Raw genomic sequence first — 19,753 nt, 5'->3', positions numbered from 1 at the left:
ATAAAGTAGAATATATTAAAAACATCTGTGCTTTCAGTTCAACCTTACAATATGCTTCCCACACAGTGTCATTTGTTCTAACATTGTATCTTTGGGTTTTACAAAGCTTTACATGCATAGTCACAAGGTATTTGCTGACAAAGGAATGCAGTTGTTTTTTTCCATTTGTGTTCCATGTATTATCTCAGACCTTTTAACTTGGCATGAAGACAGCTACTTTCTCAATGGTTTGTTGCTTTTTGACTTTCATTTTTAAGAAAACTCAGAAGCTTTTCAGCATTTAGTATTGGTGATTTTTCTTTAAAGTATTGATTTGACTAGTACAATACTTAGGCATGCTGGGAGCATTCTTGAGTTTCATCTCATATGTGGATGTTTAGGTTTTAAAGGGTAGCCAATTGTGATTGTTTCAGAAGATCATTATCTATTAACTACAATATGTACTTTGGGCGAAGTCAATGTTCCCAAAAGTAGATGTGAATTCACACTTTAAACAGTGTTCTTTTTTTTTTTAATTTATTTTTTTTATTGGTTGTTCAAAACATTACAAAGCTCTTGACATATCATATTTCATACATTAGATTCAAGTTGGTTATGAACTCCCAATTTTACCCCAAATACAGATTGCAGAATCACATCGGTTACACATCCACATTTTTACATAATGCCCTATTAGTAACTGTTGTATTCTGCTACCTTTCCTATCCTCTACCATCCCCCCTCCCTCCCCTCCCATCTTCTCTGTCTACCCCATCCACTGTAATTCATATCTCTCCTTGTTTATTTTCCCATTCCCCTCACAACCTCTTATATGTAATTTTGTATAACAATGAGGGTCTCCCTCCATTACCATGCAATTTCCCTTTTCTCTCCCTTTCCATCCCACCTCATGTATCTGTTTAATGTTAATCTTTTCTTCCTGCTCTTCCTCCCTGCTCTGTTCTTAGTTGCTCTCATTATATCAAAGAAGACATTTGGTATTTGTTTTTTAGGGATTGGCTAGCTTCACTAAGCATAATCTGCTCTAGTGCCATCCATTTCCCTGCAAATTCTATGATTTTGTCATTTTTTAGTGCTGCGTAATACTCCATGGTGTATAAATGCCACATTTTTTTTTATCCATTCATCTATTGAAGGGCATCTGGGTTGGTTCCACAGTCTAGCAATTGTGAATTGTGCTGCTATGAACATCGATGTAGCAGTATCCCTGTAGTACGCTCCTTTAAGGTCTTCAGGGAATAGTCCAAGAAGGGCAATAGCTGGGTCAAATGGTGGTTCCATTCCCAGCTTTCCCAGGAATCTCCATACTGCTTTCCAGATTGGCCACACCAGTTTGCAGTCCCACCAGCAATGTACAAGTGTACCCTTTTCCCCACATCCTCTCCAGCACTTGTTGTTGTTTGACTTCATAATGGCTGCCAATCTTACTGGAGTGAGATGGTATCTTCGGGTGGTTTTGATTTGCATTTCTCTGACTGCTAGAGATGGTGAGCATTTTTTCATGTACTTGTTGATTGATTGTATGTCCTCCTCTGAGAAGTGTCTGTTCAGGTCTTTGGCCCATTTGTTGATTGGGTTATTTGTTTTCTTATTGTTTAATTTTTTGAGTTCTTTGTATACTCTGGATATTAGGGCTCTATCTGAAGTGTGAGGAGTAAAAATTTGTTCCCATGATGTAGGCTCCCTATTTACCTCTTTTATTGTTTCTCTTGCTGAGAGAAAACTTTTCAGTTTAAGTAAGTCCCATTTGTTGACTCTTGTTATCAACTTTTGTGCTATGGGTGTCCTATTAAGGAATTTGGAGCCCAACCCTACAATATGTAGATCAGAGCCAACTTTTTCTTCTGTCAGACGCAGAGTCTCTGATTTGATATCTAGCTCCTTGAACCACTTTAAGTTAACTTTTGTGCATGGCGAGAGGAGGGGATTCAGTTTCATTTTGTTGCATATGGATTTCCAGTTTTCCCAGCACCATTTGTTGAAGATGCTATCCTCCCTCCATTGCATGCTTTTAGCTCCTTTATCAAATATAAGATAGTTGTAGCTTTGTGGATTAGTCTCTGTGTCCTCTATTCTGTACCATTGGTCCACCCTCCTGTTTTGGTACCAGTACCATGCTGTTTTTGTTACTATTGCTCTGTAATATAGTTTTAAGTCTGGTATCACTATACCGCCTGATTCACACTTCCTGCTTAGAATTGCTTTTGCTATTCTGGGTCTTTTATTTTTCCATATGAATTTCATGATTGCTTTATCCATTTCTACAAGAAATGCCGTTGGGATTTTGATTGGCATTGCATTAAACCTATAGAGAACTTTTGGTAATATCGCCATTTTGATGATGTTAGTTCTGCCTATCCATGAACAGGGTATATTTTTCCATCTTCTAAGATCTTCTTCTACTTCTCTTTTTAGGGTTTTGTAGTTTTCATTGTATAAGTCTTTCACCTCTTTTGTTAGGTTGATTCCCAAGTATTTTATTTTTTTTTTGAGGATATTGTGAATGGAGTGTTTTTCCTCATTTCCGTTTCAGAAGTTTTGTCGCTGATATACAGAAATGGCTTTGATTTATGCGTGTTGATTTTATATCCTGCCACTTTGCTGAATTCATTTATTAGTTCTAGTAGTTTTTTTGTAGACCCTTTTGGGTCTTCTAGGTATAGAATCATGTCATCTGCAAATAGTGATAATTTAAGTTCTTCCTTTCCTATTTTTATGCCTTTAATTTCTTTCGTCTGTCTAATTCTCTGGCCAGTGTTTCGAGAACTATATTGAATAGAAGTGGTGATAGAGGGCATCCCTGTCTTGTTCCAGATTTTAGGGGGAATGCCTTCAATTTTTCTCCATTGAGAATGATGCTACCCTGAGGCTTAGCATAGATAGCTTTTACAGTGTCGAGGTAAGTTCCTGTTATCCCTAGTTTTTCTAATGTTTTGAACATAAAGGGATGCTGTACTTTGTCGAATGCTTTTTCTGCGTCTATTGAGATGATCATATGGTTCTTATCTTTAAGTCTATTGATGTGGTGAATAACATTTATTGATTTCCGTATATTGAACCATCCTTGCATCCCAGGGATGAATCCTACTTGATCATGGTGCACAATTTTTTTGATGTGCCTTTGTATCCGATTCGCCACAATTTTATTGAGGATTTTTGCATCTAGGTTCATCAGAGATATTGGTCTGTAGTTTTCTTTCTTTGAGGTGTCTTTGTCTGGTTTCGGAATCAGGGTGATGTTGGCCTCATAGAATGAATTTGGCAGAGCTCCTTCTTTTTCTATTTCCTGAAATAACTTGAAAAGTATTGGTATTAATTCTTCCTTAAAGGTTTTGTAAAACTCCGCTGTATACCCATCCGGTCCTGGGCTTTTCTTGGTTGGAAGTCTTTTGATTGCTTCTTCTATTTCATCTATTGTTATTGGTCTGTTTAAGTTGTGAGTATCCTCCTGACTCAGTCTGGGCAAATCATATGACTTAAGGAATTTATCGATGTCTTCACTATCTTCTATTTTATTGGAATATAGGTTTTCAAAATAATTTCTAATTGTCTTCTGTATTTCTGTAGCGTCTGTTGTGATATTGCCTTTTTCATCCCGTATGTTAGTAATTTGAGTTCTCTCTCTTCTTCTCTTCGTTAGCATGGCTAAGGGTCTGTCGATCTTATTTATTTTTTCAAAGAACCAACTTTTAGTTTTGTTAATTTTTTCAATAGTTTCTTTTGTTTCAATTTCGTTGATTTCCACTCTGATTTTAATTATTTCTTGCCTTCTGCTACATTTGCTGTTGTTTTGCTCTTCCTTTTCTAGGGCTTTGAGATGAAGTGTGAGCTCATTTATTTGTTGGTTTTTCCTTTTTTGAGGAATGACCTCCAAGCGATGAATTTCCCTCTTAAAACTGCTTTCATTGTGTCCCATAGATTCCGATATGTTGTGTCTGTATTTTCATTTATCTCTAAGAATTTTTTGATTTCCTCCTTTATGTCTTCTGTAACCCATTGATCATTCAGTAACATATTGTTCATTTTCCATGTGATGTAGGATTTTTCCTTCCTTCTTTTATCATTGATTTCCAGTTTCATTCCATTATGATCAGATAAAATGCATGGTATTATCTCCACCCCTGTATATTTACTGAGGGTTGCCCTATGGCATAATATATGGTGTATTTTTGAGAAGGATCCATGTGCTGCTGAGAAAAAAGTATATCCACTTGATGATGGTTGATATATTCTATATATGTCAGTTAAGTCTAGGTTGTTGATTGTGATATTGAGTTCTATAGTTTCTTTATTCAGCTTTTGTTTGGAGGATCTGTCCAATTGTGAGAGAGGTGTGTTGAAGTCACCCATAATTATTGTGTTGTGGTCTATTTGATTCTTGAACTTGAGGAGTATTTGTTTTATGAACGTCACAGCACCATTATTTGGTGCATAAATATTGATAATTGTTATGTCTTGTTGGTGAATGGTTCCTTTTAACAGTATATAATGTCCTTCCTTATCCCTTTTGATTAATTTAGTCTTGAAGTCAATTTTATTCGATATGAGGATGGCCACCCCTGCTTGCTTACGAGGACCGTGTGCGTGGTATATTTTTTCCCAACCTTTTACCTTCAGCCTGTGTATGTCTTTTGCAATCAGATGTGTCTCCTGGAGGCAGCATATTGTTGGATTTGTTTTTTTAATCCATGTTACCAGCCTATGTCACTTTATTGGAGAGTTTAAGCCATTAACGTTTAGAGTTACTATTGATATATGGTTTGTACTTCCAGCCATGTTTGATTATTTATCTTCTTCTTTTTTTTTAATTTAGTTTGTTTCTCCATGGTTAGCTTTCCCCCCACCCTCTGTCTTTATAGAGGCACTTCCCACTGATGGTTTTGGTTAGTGTTTTTCATTTCTTCCTCGTGTAGTGTTTTGCTCAAGATGCTTTGCAATGCTGGCTTTCTGGCTGCAAATTCTTTTAGCTTTTGTTTATCATGAAAGATTTTTATTTTGTTGTCGTACCTGAAGCTTAATTTTGCTGGATACAGAATTCTTGGTTGGCATCCATTGTCTTTCAGTGTTTGAAATACGTTGTTCCAGGATCTTCTTGCTTTCAGCGTCTGTGATGAAAAATCCGTTGTTAACCTTATTGGTTTACCCCTGAATGTAATCTGCCTCCTTTCTCTTGTAGCTTTTAATATTTTCTCTTTGTTCTGTATATTGGATATCTTCATAACAATGTGTCTTGGCGTTGGTCTACTGTGATTTTGTGTGCTCGGTGTCCTGTATGCCTCTAAAATTTGTATATCCGTTTCCTTTTTTATTTCTGGAAAGTTTTCTGTAATTATTTCATTCAGCACGTTACTCATCCCCTTGGTTTGAATCTCTGTACCTTCTTCTATCCCGATGACTCGTAGGTTTGGTTTTTTTATGTTATCCCATATCTCTTGGATGTTTTTCTCGTGGTTTTTAACCAGCCTTTCTGAGTTGGCTAGGCTCTTTTCAAGATGATATATTTTGTCTTCATTATCTGATGTTCTGGCTTCTACTTGCTCCACTCTGTTAGTGATACTCTCAATTGAGTTTTTAATTTGGTTTATCGTTTCCTTCATTTCTAGAATTATTGTTTGGTTTTTTTTATAATCTCTATCTCCTGATAAAGATGCTTAACTTCTTCTTTTATCTGTTTATGTAATTCATTTTCAAAGTGTTCTTTCACTGTTTGGATTTGCTGTCTCGTATCCTCTTTAAGGTTCCATTCCATCTGTCTAAGGTATTCCTTGAGTTCTTTATATGACCATTTTTCTGCTGACTCTAGGTCCTCCTGAATATTTAGGCTGTCCTTCATTGTTTGTACTCCTTTTCTTCCTTGCTTTTTTATGCTGCTCATGTTACTTCTTGTTCTGTTTGACTGCTGAGTTACTGTTTACTCTTATAGATTTATTTGATGCTTGGGAGGAAAGATATTAGAAGGGAAGGGAAGAAGTCACTAAAGAGAATGAGAGTAGGCAGGTAGAATTCAAGGAAGGGGGGATAAGAAAATTGAAAAGAAATGAAAAGACAAAAGAAACAAAAATAACAAAGATTAGATAATAAAGAAGGAAAGAAAAGACAAAAAAAATTTTAACAAAAATAATAATGATAATAAAAAAATGAAAATTAAAATTTAAAAAATAATAATAATAATAAAATAAAAAAATTAAAAAAAAATTAGAAACATTGAAAAAAAGTTAAAGAACAACAACAAATAAAAATTGAAAATGAAAGAAAAAGAAGAAAAAAAAAGAAAAAGAAAAAAAATGATAATAATAATAATAATAATAAATGCAGTCCTAGAGTTCTATTAACTTCTCTTCCAGTAGGTGGAGCTGTGCCCACTGGGCCAAGCTTCTCCTCTCAATAGGTGGCAACCATTCACTGTGCAGCAGCTCTTTCTCCTAGACTGGGCGGGTCTCCAATCCTGAGTGTCTAGGGCCTTGTCTTGTGTTTCCTCAAGCCAGGCCATGCTCACCTGTGGCGCTCACCACAATACTGGCTACACGCCAGGTCTGCTGCTTTTGGGAGCCCTGTTTTCATGAACACCTGGGCTCACTCTCCCTGTTTGCCTCCCTGAGACCCAAGTTTGTAGAGCTTGGGGCTGAGATCCCCCAGCGAATTTGCTTGCCCTCCTGTAGCCACGCCCCCGGTAGCTGGTGCAAGAGACCTCAGTTGTCAGCACTGGTGGGAGCAGTAGTCGGGAGTTCCGCGCCACGAGTCCCGCGCCACTCCTGATTCCCTGGGTCTGGTTATTGCGTTCACAGGAGAGCTGGGAGTGGCCCTTAAGGTTTCCCTGCTGTGTGGAGAGAGATGACTAGGGGATTACACACCTGTCGCGCTGGTTTCAATGCAGTTATCTCCTCCGCCCGTGACGCCATTTCTCTGCCATGGTGGTATCCCATGCAAATGGTGACTGTTCGTTCCCTTTGCCGGGTGACCAATGCAACGGGTGGGTCCTGACTGTCTCTCCCAATCCCCGTTTCAGTCCTGTGGCCACTGCCTATGAAGGCTCGGTTGGCTTTTACCTCTGTAAGTTCCTAAGGGCCGGCCAATTATTTCAGCGGGATCGTTAGTGCTGAGTCACACGAAGCCGGCGAACCGGAGCTTAATTGCCTCCGATTCGGGCTCTGTGTGTGTGTTCTGAGGGGCCCAGCCTGTACACCCCAGATCCATGTCAGCTCAGCATTGCCTAGTGATCCTGAGCAAACAGCATTTAGACAGTTTACGGCTCCCTATGCCCGCGCAGTTGAAGATGTCAGAGACTTGATCTCTCTGCGCCTGCCACCATGTTAGATCTCCTCAATGATATTCATGTTGCCCTTACAGCTTCCTGGCATAAGCAAGTTCTTGGGATTATACAAACTGCTGCTTCTGTTTCCAGTCCAGATTTCTAGAAATGAAACCCTGCCGCCGTCGCCTCCGTCTCTGGGCCGCGCTCACCAGCGCCGCGATCATCTGTGACCGTAGCAGAGCCGCCCTGGCCTCCGCAGCTCTTCAGCCCGGTGCCCGGCCCCTGGGGCCCAAGCGGCTGCCGCCGCGGCTCTCCATCCCCCTCCTCCGGAGCACGGGTCTCCTGGCAGGGGGGTGCAGAACGACCCCAGAGCAGGCTCTGCCCGAAGGTGCAGCGGCAAACAGGCCACCGAGGCGCTCGAGGCTGCAGTCCAGCCTTCGGAGGACAGGGCTCGGCACGCAGCCCAGCTCCAACCTCTAGATGCTGCTGCTGGACAATGTATACAGAGCCATCAAGACAGCAAGCAGAAAGCAAATGGCGGCTCCCACGGAGTGGATTTTCGGCACAGAAACCACAGCCCCGCCAACAATCCCAATCCACAAACTCTCCCTGTATAAAAAATATTCAAAAAAAAGAAAAAAAAAGAAAAAAAGGCGGGGCGCACTGAGCTTTCTTTGCCTCGGGTACTTACAATCCACTGCTGATTACACATTCAGCTTCTCTGCCTGGAGCGAAGCGAAAGAGGAAGCAGATGGGAGCAAAGCGCCCGCGGCTCTGAGCAGCCAAGCGTCCGGGAGCCAAGCGTCTCTTTTTTGATTTCTTTGTTCTTCCTGCTGCTTGGCAAAGTGGTCTGCTACAGATTAACGGTGAAAGGAGCTCTAACAGACTGTGTGAAATCTCTATTAAAGCCGCTGCTCTGAGCACCACGCTCAGCACTTCAGCAACCCCCATACGCAGCGGCCATCTTCCTAAACAGTCAGTATTCTATAATTCTCATTGTAGATCCCTTTTACCTCCTTGGTTAGGTTGATTCCCAAATATGGGTGCGTGTGTGTGTGTGAATTAGATGGTTTTCCTGATTTCTTCCTCAGTAAAAGATATTGAACCTGATAAGAACAATTAATTAGAGGAGGAAAAACTTATCTGGGGGCTCAAGGTTTCGAGATCTCAGTCCATAGATGGCCAAATCTATTTCTTGAAGCCTGAGATGAGACAGAATAATGTTGCAGAAGTGTGTGGCAATGGAAAGCATGTGGGGACATGGCACTAGAAAGCAGAGAGACAGTTCTGCTCAACAAGAACAAACTACAAACCCCAAAGGCATGCCACCAATGACCCACCTCCTCTGGCCACATCCTGCCTAGATTTATCACCAAGTTAATCCCTATGGGGATTAATTAAATGCTCTGATTTGGTTAAGCCTCATATTATGGAATCATTTCATCTTTGCACTTTCTTGCATTGTCTCACACGTGAGCTTCTGAGGGACACCTGGCTATTGATCTTGTATTCTGCCACTTTGTTAAATTTGTCAGCTCTAGAAGTCTCCTGGTGGATTTTTGTTTTATAGGGAGAGCGGTTCTAGATACAGAACCAGCAAACAGAGATTGTTTGAATTCTTCTTTTTCTATTTGTTTCCCTTTCACTTTCTTCTGTTGCCTGATTGCTCTAGCTAGTGTTATGAGAATTATATTAAGTGGTGAGAGTGAAAATCCTTATCTTTTTCCTGATTATAGAGAAAATGCTTTCAGTTTTTCTCCATTCAGTATAATGATGGCTTTGGGTTTCTCATAAATAGCCTTTATAATACTGAGGTGAATTTCTTCTATTCCCAGCATTTTAATATGAATGGGTGCTGTATTTTATTGAAGGCCTTTTCTGCATCTATTGAGATAATCATGTGATTCTTGTCCCTAATTCTATTTAAGTGGTGAGTTACATTTATTGCTTTATGTGTGTTAAAGCAACTTTGCATCCCTGAGGTGAAACTCACTTCATAACTGTGTATTATCTTCTTGATGTATTTTTTAAATGTGGTTTGCTAATATTTTATTAATGATTTTTGCCTCTATGATCACCAGGAATACTAGTCTGCAGTTTTCTTTTCTTGATGTATCTTGATGTGCTTTGGTATCAGGGTGGTACTGGTTTCATAGAATGTATTTGGGAGTGTTCCCTCACTTTCAATTTCATGTAATAATTTGAGGAAGACTGGTGTTTGTTCTTTTTTAAAGGTCTGGTAGAACTCAACTGAGAATGTATCCTGTCCTGGGCTTTTCTTTGTTGGAAGGCTTTTAATTGTTGTTTCAATTTCAGTACTTGATACTTGTCTGCTTAGAGTTTCTATATCTTACTGGTTCAATTGGGCATGTCATATATATTTGTCAAAGTCTTTTAGATTTTCCAGTTCATTGTAGTGTAAATTTTCAAAATAGTTTCTAATGATTCTCTGAATTTTAAAAGTGTGGTATTATTTCATTTTTTAAAAATTTCTAATTTTGTTTATTTGGGTCTTGTCTTTCATTATGTTAGTTCAGCTAAGGGTTTATCAGTCTTATTTATCTTTTCAAAGAACCTATTCTCTGTTGCTTGATCCTATGTACTGTTTTTTTTATTCTCAATTCCATTAACTTGGACTCTTTTTTAGTGGTTTCCTGTCTTCTGCTGACTTTGGTATTAGATTGTTTTTTCTTTTCAAGGCCTTGAGATGGAGCATCAGATTATTTATTTGAAATCTCTCTATTTGTTAATGTCTGTTCTCATTTCTTTTCTATACGAATTTCTTGTTTTCTTCTCTCATTTTTTCTTTGACGCATTCTTCATTTAAAAGGGTATTGTTCAATTTCCATGTGTCTATGTGTTTTCTACTATTTTTCTTGCTGTTGATTTCTAGTTTCATTCCATTATGCCATGACAGAACACATGGAATTGCATCAAAATTTTTGCATTTTCCAAACTTATTGTGTGACCTAGCATATGTTCTCTTTTGAAAAAGCTTTCATTAGTTGTTGAGAAAGTAAATTCAGCTATTTGGGGGTGAAATATTCTGTTGATGCCTATTAGGCTCATTTGATTTGTAGTGTTGTTTAGGTTGGAAATATCATTATTGATTTTGTTTTGATGACCTGTCTACTGATGATAAGGGTGTGTTGAAATCACCCAGTGTTACTGTATTAGGGTCTATCTGAGATTTAATGTCAAGAAGTATTTGTCTGTGTGTGTAGTTGGATGCATTGACATTTGGGGCATATACATTTATCATCATTGTATTTCTTGTTGGATTGTTCCCTTTACCAGGATGTAGTGGCCTTCTTTGTCTCTTCTGATTAATTTTTTCTTGAAATCTGCTTTGTCAGATATGAGAAAAATTACTCTGACTTGTTTTCAGACTCCATTTGCATAGATTTTTTTTCAGTCCTTTTTCCCTTTAATCTGTGAGTGTCTTCACCTATGAGACGAGTCTCTTGCAAATAGTATATAGGTTAATATTGTTTTCGATCCATTCTGCTAATTTCTGTCTTTTAGTTGGGGAGTTTAGAGCATTTATCTTCAGTGTTGGTATGGGTATGTGTCTGTAGTTTCCTGCCAGTTTGATTTTTTGCTATATTTAATTGTCTTTATTCTCATTTAGTTGATTACTTTTATATTGGCCTTCATCCACTTGGGAGTTTGGGATTTATTTGGGGGTTTTTCTGTGTGCAGTGTATCTATGAGTGTTCTTTGTAGTGCTGGGTTGGTACTTATGAATTCTTTTAGTTTATCCTTGTCATGGAAAGTTTTTATTTCTGGCAATTGTTTTCTTTTAGAGTTTAGAATATCTCATTCTAGGCCCTCTTGGATTTTAGGGTCTGAATTGAGAACTCAGACATGAGCCTTATTAGTTTGCCTCCAAATGTGACCTGATGTTTTTATCTTGAAGCTTTTAATATTCTGTAGTTATTTTCTGTGCTAGACATTTTGATTATGGTGTGTTTTCTTTTCTGATCCATTTGGCATCCTATATACTTCTGTATGTGGATATCTGGCTCATCTCTGATACGGGGAAAGTTTTGTGTTACTATCTCATTGATAGTATTCTTAATGCCATTAGCTTGTGTCTCCATGTTTCCTTCTGGTCCAGTGACGCTCTGGTTTGGTCTTTTTGTCCCAGAGTTCTTGATATTCTGATCATGTTATATCATTTTTTCCCTTTACTGCATATTGTGTTCTCAAGTACACACACCCTGTCTTCAAGGGCTTAACTTCTGTCTTTGAGGACTGAATTTCTATTTTCTGTGCAATCTAATCTATTGTTGATGCTTTCAAGTGAATTTTTAAATTGATTCATTGTTTCTTTTGTTTCCAGAGTTCTGATTGCTTTCTTTTCAATATTTCTATTTTTTTAATTGAAATGTTGCTCTCTAAATTCATTCCTTAGCTCTTGATTAGTTCATTGAACATTTTAATAATCAATTTTCTTGTGATCTTTCTTCAATATTTTATAGGCTTCCATATCTGTGTAATCTTTGTTGGGGGATTACAAATTTGGGGTGGGAGGGAATTTGTTTGCCTGTTTTCTATTATTTTCAGAGGTCTTGACTTTGCTTATCATTTGAAACAAGGTCCCCCTTCCTCTTTCATATGCAAGCCTCTTTGACTAGTTATTATTATTGTTATTTTTTGTTTTGTGACTTCTCTCTGTTTTAGATATATGAGTAGATGTCAAGGGTTGGGACCCGAGGTCTCTCTCTGGCTGTTATTCCTTGGGGTCTGGTTGTCAGTTTAGGGATTTTGTCTCCCCAGTTTGACCAGTTGAAGTAATGTTAAGGCTCTGGTGTGTGGCTAGATTATGGGTGAGATTAATTTTTGCTTGGCTCTGGAGTATTTATCAACAGCAGATTCTCTATTTTGTGATCCAAGTAGTTTTAAGCATCTCTTAGTGTGAAGGGGAAGCCAGGAATAGCAACAAGTGTACAGCCTTAAGATCAATGTCTAATATCTATTTTTCATATCTGTAATATTAATTACCACCTCTATAGTAATGGTGGGGTCAGCATTTAACATTAGTACCAACAGTTGTAAAAAATGTGAGGAGATCAGGCCTTCAACACCAGGTGTCATGCACTATATGAATAATCACAAAAACTTAAATGGGGGTGGGAATTATATAAGCTATATAATTCTGTTATTTAGTGGGATTACAGATTTTTTTTTTTGAGAGAGAGAGAGAGAGAGAGAATTTTTTAATATTTATTTTTTAGTTTTTGGCATACACAACATCTTTGTTTGTATGTGGTGCTGAGGATTGAACCGGGCCGCACGCATGGCAGGCGAGCGCGCTACCGCTTGAGCCCATTACAGATTCTTAAGTAAAGAGAAAATAAGGTATGAAGGCAAAAGAAAGTTTGAAATATTTTTAAAATATCAGAGGAAAGTCAGATTGTCAGCTATAAGGAAGGAATAAAAATTAATTGAATGTAATACAATGAGAGAAAGGGGAGAGCGGGGGAAGAGAAGAAGGGAGGAAAAGGGAATGGGGAAATTTAGCTGTTGATGGGGGAGTAGAGTGAAGAAGGGGAGATTAGGGGAACAAAAACCTTGGTATGAACAAACCAGCAAATGTAACATTTAAAAAACTCAAATTCTGGTCTAAGTATAAACCACCTGTCAAATCAAGGCCAAATAAGAAACAACTGCCAAAAGAAACAATTATGTGAAAGTAAATTATATGAATGTGTATGTGTGTGTGTGTGTGTATATATATATATATATTTTTTTTTTTCAAACCTAGATGCACAGTGAGAATACGCTGTCACACACACTATCACACACACACACACACACACACACACACACTCACACACATCCACATGCACTCTCACAAAAATCATGCATGGTATAAAAAAGTAAAAATATAATCCAATATGAAGAAATGATGTTTGAAAAATGTTTTAAGTGTTAAAATTTAAAAACAAAGAAGAAAACATGGATAAAATGGGAATGTGAGGGAAAAGCAATAAAGAAAAAGAAAAAAAAGAGAGGAAAAATCTTAATGAAAAATAAAGGTCTTGTTTCTGCTGTGGTTGTGGAAAACGTTGGCAGGAATGGATTTTCCTTGTTTATATTTACTGTTGGCTCTGTAGCTGTTGGTCAAGAGCTGGGGATTATTAGGTCTAATGTCTTTTCATTCCGCTCCTCCCTGCCAGCTGGGTGCAGTAATCTCAGCTTCCCGACTCTCAGCACAGGGGAGAAGAGTTGGGAAGTGCTGGTGAATGGTGCAGTCCTGCAGTGGGTGAGGCAGACTTCTGACCTGGATGCTCCAGTCGTTGGGGTTTAGACTTTGAGGAACCTTTGGAACTCTTTAGGTGGGTGTTTGAGATTTGATCCATGCCCCCATTCCTGGGAAGATGCCAGTGGTCTCTGCTGGCTGTCTAAAATTCACCTTTAGCCCATAACCCTCCACAGGTTTCACCTTCCCTGCTGTGAATGTGAATTATCCAGTATCCACCTAGAGGGCAGAAGCTCCTGTGTGGTCACTGCATGTCTTTCCATTGGCTCTTATGGGACCAGCAACAAGGGAGCTTTCTCCTCTTCGTAGCCAGAGCCTCTATGAGCAGGTAAATACTATTAGTGCCTACTTCAGTGACTCTGGTTCAGCACACCTTGCTGGTCACAATATGAGACTGCTGGCCGCTTCCTTTTCATGTTCCTGATCTGTCTCTGCTCATTTCCAAGCAGCATTTATGCACAGCTCCCAGGCCATACTCATGGTCATTTTCTGGGCCAGTGACCTCAGTTCCCTCCAAGCTATCTGGCCCACTGAACCACTTTCCCCACCAATTCTGTGTTCATTAAGATCAGTCTCCCTCTCATATCCATAGGTTCCCTGAAGCCAATTTTTTTTATTTGTTCTTATTCTGCACACTGCTGTCACACTGTGTAGTCTCCCCCAGCCCCTCAGTGGCCACCACCTGACAAGATGGATCATTGCTAATGTATTATTTCTTACATTCTCTTCAAAGTTTCTGACTCTTTGTGTCTCTATAGTTTCTTTTACAGACCTCTCTCAAGTTTCAGTGAGTTCACCTGGTAACCCCCCTCACCGAGGAGCAGTCTTCCCACTCCCTAAGTGATGCTGAGAAACTCCTAGAAGTGTATTCTTCCTCCAATCTGCCATTTCTCTCCCTAAACATTTTAAAAACATGAAGTTTTTCAATCCATGAACATGGATTTGTCTTTTAAAGTTTCTTTCAACAGTATTTTGTAGCTTTCATTCTCTTTGCTATTATCATGAATGGACTTGTGTTCATGATTAATATACAGAATATACGAAGAACACAAAAAACTTAACACCAAAAATAGCCCCAATTAATAAATGGGCAAAAGAACTAAAGAAATTCTTCTCAAAAGAAGAAATACGTGTATGAATTGTCATGTGTAGCTAATAAAAAAACATTAAAAAAGAAGAAATACAAATGGTCAATAAATATATGAAGAAATGTTCAATATCTCTATCAATCAGGGTGTTTTAATCAGGTTTTTTGTTTATGTGTTTGTTTTTGTTTTGTTTTGTTTTGCTGCTGTGACCAAAAGAACTGACAAGAACAATTTAGGGGAGGAAAAGTTTTAGAGGTCTCACAGTTTTAGAGGTCTCAGTTCATAGATGGCCACTCCATTGCTCCTTGTCCAAGATGTGGCAGAACATCATGCAAGAAAAATGTGGTGGAAGAAAGTGGCTCAGGACATGGCTACCAGAAAGCAGAGAGTGACTTCTGCTCAACAAGGACAAAATATATACCCCAAAGGCAACCCCCAGAGACCACCTCCTCCAGCAAGACCAAACCTGCCTACAGTTACCACCCAGTTAATCTGTTCCAGTGGATTAATCCAAGGATTAAGTTAAAATTTTCATAACCCAATCATTTCACCTGTAAACTTCCTCACATTGTCTCACATTAGAGAGGTTTGGGGGAATAGCTAATACCCAAACTATAACACAAGGAAATGCAAATCAAAATTAAATTCAGTTTTCAAATAAAAATTAAATTCAGTTTTCTTCTCACCAGTCAGAATGGCAATTATTGGGAATATAAGTAATAATAAATGTTGATGAGCATGTGGGGAAAAAGGCATACTCATATATTGTCGGTGGGACTACAAATTATACAACAACTCTGAAAAGCAGTATGAAGATGCCTCAAAAAACTAGGAGCAAAATCATTATACGACCCAGCTATCCCATTCCTTGGCATATATCCCAAAGATCCAAAAACACTATACTATAGGAATGCAGCCGCATCAATGCTTATGGCAGCACAATTCATAATAGCCAAGCTATGGAACTAGCCTAGGTACCCATCAACAAACAGATGGAAAAGAAAATGGGGTATATTAATACAATGGCATTTTACTTCATCATAAAGAAGAATGAAGTGATGGAATTTGCTGGTAAAGGGATGGAACTGGAGAATATCATGCTGAGTAAAACTAACCCAGGCACAGAAAGTCAAGGGTTGAATGATTTCTCTCACATGCAGGAGCTAGACCAAAATAAGGGTGGGGAGAGAGAGAGAGAGAGAGAGAGAGAGAGAGAGAGAGAGAGAGAGGGAGGGAGGGAGGGAGAGGGAGGGGGGAATTCCATGAATATAGAAAAAAGATGAGTACAATATAGGAAGGTGATTTCAGGGGAAAGAGTAAAGATGGATTAAGGGAGGACAGTGGAATGAAGTGACCAAACTTTCCCATGTGCATATGTGAAGATACCACAGTGAATTTCTCCTTTATGTAAACCCATGATGTACTAAGGTTTTAAAAACATAAATAAATGGAAGTAAGATGAGTAGAGGGAAGGAAACAGGGGAGGGAAGAGGGGCAGGAAAGGGCAAGTGCTTGGAACTGAATCGGAGCCAATCATGTTCCATGTTTGTATAATTATGTCAAAATGAACCCCCAATATCATGTGTATCTATAATGAACTAAGAAAAAATTATCTTTGTGCTTTTAAGAAAAGCTTAATGCTGAGCTTAAAATGCAAGAAACAAAACACTATGTTTTATCATTTTACAACTCGGTGGACTGAGACGGACATCGTTACCCTAAATACATGTATGAAGACAACCAGAGATATGAAACTTGTGCTCTATATGTGTAGTATGAATTGTAATGCATTCTGCTGTCATATATAACAAGTTAAAAAGCAATATGTGTTATTATTTTACTTATAGAAATTTAAAAATAATGAATACTAATAATGAATAAAACTAATAAACTGTAATAAATTCATGTAAAACTAGTGAATAACTATAATGTACTAATAAAAGCATAAATACTAATGAACATTTTATTTATGGACATAAATAATAAAATTATTAAAAAAATAAATAATACAAAATTCAAGATAGTGCTTACTCAGGGGATTTGGTCATCTAACTGGGAAAGCACATGCAGACTATTATTCAGGATAATATTATCTTTTCTACACTAGATGAAGGAGCATTTTCATTTAAATATATTTTTGTTAAATGCATATCTAAGCTCACGGGTACAGCAGATTTTTTAAAAAAACCTTAAAAAGACTCGTAGCTTCTAAAACAAAGTTTAAGGAGACTACAATTAATACTAACATATTGAAAAAATAATGAGAAGGGTACACAATGATGTCGATTTTAAATGTTTATTAGTTCTATAAATCTTTTGGTGGGAATTCTTTCCAAACTCCAGGTGCTCCCATGGGAGAACAGTGTGACAGGGCTCTCCTGGCTCAAGTTTGAAGGGAACTCCTGAGGACCTCCTAAGAAGGAATGTTATCTGTGGTCAGATCATTTACTTTGAAGGATCTAGGTGCCAAATTCAATAGAAAACACCTCACTGAACAGAAGCAGTAGCTAGAACTAACAGTGCTGATTAGGATAAAGCCGGGGCTGCTGACCTCGTTCACTTTTGCACGTGCTTGACTTTGATTTGACATAATTCTGGCTTTTTGATCCAACCATATTCTCATGGCTCCCTCAAGAAAATGCCTCACCCAGGTCAACCTGGACCACATACAGACCTTCTCCACACGAGGAGACAACGCAGCACAAATATTAGGTCTCCATGATGGAGGCAGTTAGTATTGGCACTAAATCCTTGCTCTTCTGCTTAATAGCTGTTTGATCAATTTTCTTATCGGCAAAATTGGCGTGATAGAAATATTTCATTTTATAGGCTAGAGGAAATAATGAAGTCGAGTTTTCTGATGAAAGTTGATAACAAAAATCAACAAATGGGACTTACTTAAACTGAAAAGTTTTCTCTCAGCAAGAGAAACAATAAAAGAGGTAAATAGGGAGCCTACATCATGGGAACAAATTTTTACTCCTCACACTTCAGATAGAGCCCTAATATCCAGAGTATACAAAGAACTCAAAAAATTAAACAATAAGAAAACAAATAACCCAATCAACAAATGGGCCAAAGACCTGAACAGACACTTCTCAGAGGAGGACATACAATCAATCAACAAGTACATGAAAAAATGCTCACCATCTCTAGCAGTCAGAGAAATGCAAATCAAAACCACCCGAAGATACCATCTCACTCCAGTAAGATTGGCAGCCATTATGAAGTCAAACAACAACAAGTGCTGGAGAGGATGTGGGGAAAAGGGTACACTTGTACATTGCTGGTGGGACTGCAAACTGGTGCGGCCAATCTGGAAAGCAGTATGGAGATTCCTGGGAAAGCTGGGAATGGAACTACCATTTGACCCAGCTATTGCCCTTCTTGGACTATTCCCTGAAGACCTTAAAAGAGCGTACTACAGGGATACTGCTACATCGATGTTCATAGCAGCACAATTCACAATTGCTAGACTGTGGAACCAACCCAGATGCCCTTCAATAGATGAATGGATAAAAAAAATGTGGCATTTATACACCATGGAGTATTACGCAGCACTAAAAAATGACAAAATCATAGAATTTGCAGGGAAATGGATGGCACTAGAGCAGATTATGCTTAGTGAAGCTAGCCAATCCCTAAAAAACAAATACCAAATGTCTTCTTTGATATAATGAGAGCAACTAAGAACAGAGCAGGGAGGAAGAGCAGGAAGAAAAGATTAACATTAAACAGATACATGAGGCGGGAGGGAAAGGGAGAGAAAAGGGAAATTGCATGGTAATGGAGGGAGACCCTCATTGTTAAACAAAATTACATATAAGAGGTTGTGAGGGGAATGGGAAAATAAACAAGGAGAGAAATGAATTACAGTGGATGGGGTAGAGAGAGAAGATGGGAGGGGGGGGAGGGGGGATAGTAGAGGATAGGAAAGGTAGCAGAATACAACAGTTACTAATAGGGCATTATGTAAAATATGGATGTGTAACCGATGTGATTCTGCAATCTGTATTTGGGGTAAAATTGGGAGTTCATAACCAACTTGAATCTAATGTATGAAATATGATATGTCAAGAGCTTTATAATGTTTTGAACAACCAATAAAAAAAATAAATTAAAAAAAATAAAAAAAAGAACACTGTTTAAAGTGTGAATTCACATCTACTTTTGGGAACATTGACTTCGCCCAAAGTACATATTGTAGTTAATAGATAATGATCTTCTGAAACAATCACAATTGGCTACCCTTTAAAACCTAAACATCCACATATGAGGTGAAACTCAAGAATTCTCCCAGCATGCCTATGTATTGTACTAGTCAAATCATACTTTAAAGAAAATCACCAATACTAAATGCTGAAAAGCTTCTGAGTTTTCTTAAAAATGAAAGTCAAAAAGCAACAAACCATTGAGAAAGTAGCTGTCTTCATGCCAAGTTAAAAGGTCTGAGATAATACATGGAACACAAATGGAAAAAAAACAACTGCATTCCTTTGTCAGCAAATACCTTGTGACTATACATGAAAAGCTTTGTAAAACCCAAAGATACAATGTTAGAACAAATGACACTGTGTGGGAAGCATATTGTAAGGTTGAACTGAAAGCACAGATGTTTTTAATATATTCTACTTTATGGTACTTGATGGATTCTGTTTTGGTGTGGTATTTACTAGATTATGTTTCAATAATGAAATACAGTTTCAAAATGATTTTTTTTCTGAGCTAAAAAAGAAATACCTCAGTAAAGAAGATGTACCTACTCTTCTGCATCTTACAATAATACTATAAATAATAACCAACTTTTAAAAAAAGAGATAATTATAGAATACTGAAGAAAGAGAGTGAAGAAAACCTTAGACGATGGAAAGATCTCCTGTGTTTTTGAATAGGCAGGATTAATATTGTCAAAAGGGTCATACCATCAAAAGCAATATAGAGATTCTATGTAATCCACATCAGAATAACAAATGACATTCTTCACAGAATTAGAAATAATTTTAAATTTTAAAATCTTCAAATTCATTTGGAAGAATAAGAGACCAAGAATAGCCAAAGCCATACGAAGCAAGAAGGGTGATGCAGGAGGCATCGCAATACCTGATCAATGACACACAGATGAGAGTAACAAAAACAGTGCGGCAT

The 19,753-nt window shown here is 38.0% G+C and overlaps 1 long non-coding RNA gene across 2 annotated transcripts; it reads left to right on the top strand.

Moving 5' to 3' along the window:
* The first annotated feature begins 8,763 nt into the window (after positions 1-8,763).
* On the top strand, positions 8,764-16,279 carry LOC124102082 (uncharacterized). Of its 2 annotated transcripts, none has more exons than XR_006854802.2 (4): positions 8,764-9,182; positions 13,438-13,596; positions 13,680-13,848; positions 14,279-16,279. It is a non-coding gene; the product is annotated as an uncharacterized LOC124102082 (long non-coding RNA). The 2 variants fall into 2 exon arrangements; XR_006854801.2 differs by having other exon boundaries at positions 8,786-9,182; positions 13,697-13,848.
* Positions 16,280-19,753: the final 3,474 nt, after the last annotated feature.

The sequence above is a fragment of the Marmota monax genome, unplaced genomic scaffold, assembly GCF_021218885.2.
Source record: "Marmota monax isolate L192 unplaced genomic scaffold, Marmota_monax_Labrador192_F-V1.1 WCK01_AAM20220418_F8-fsc01049, whole genome shotgun sequence".
Taxonomy (NCBI): Eukaryota; Metazoa; Chordata; class Mammalia; order Rodentia; family Sciuridae; genus Marmota; species Marmota monax.
The sequence above is the reverse complement of the archived record's forward strand: the minus strand, read 5'-3'. Positions and strand labels throughout refer to the sequence as shown.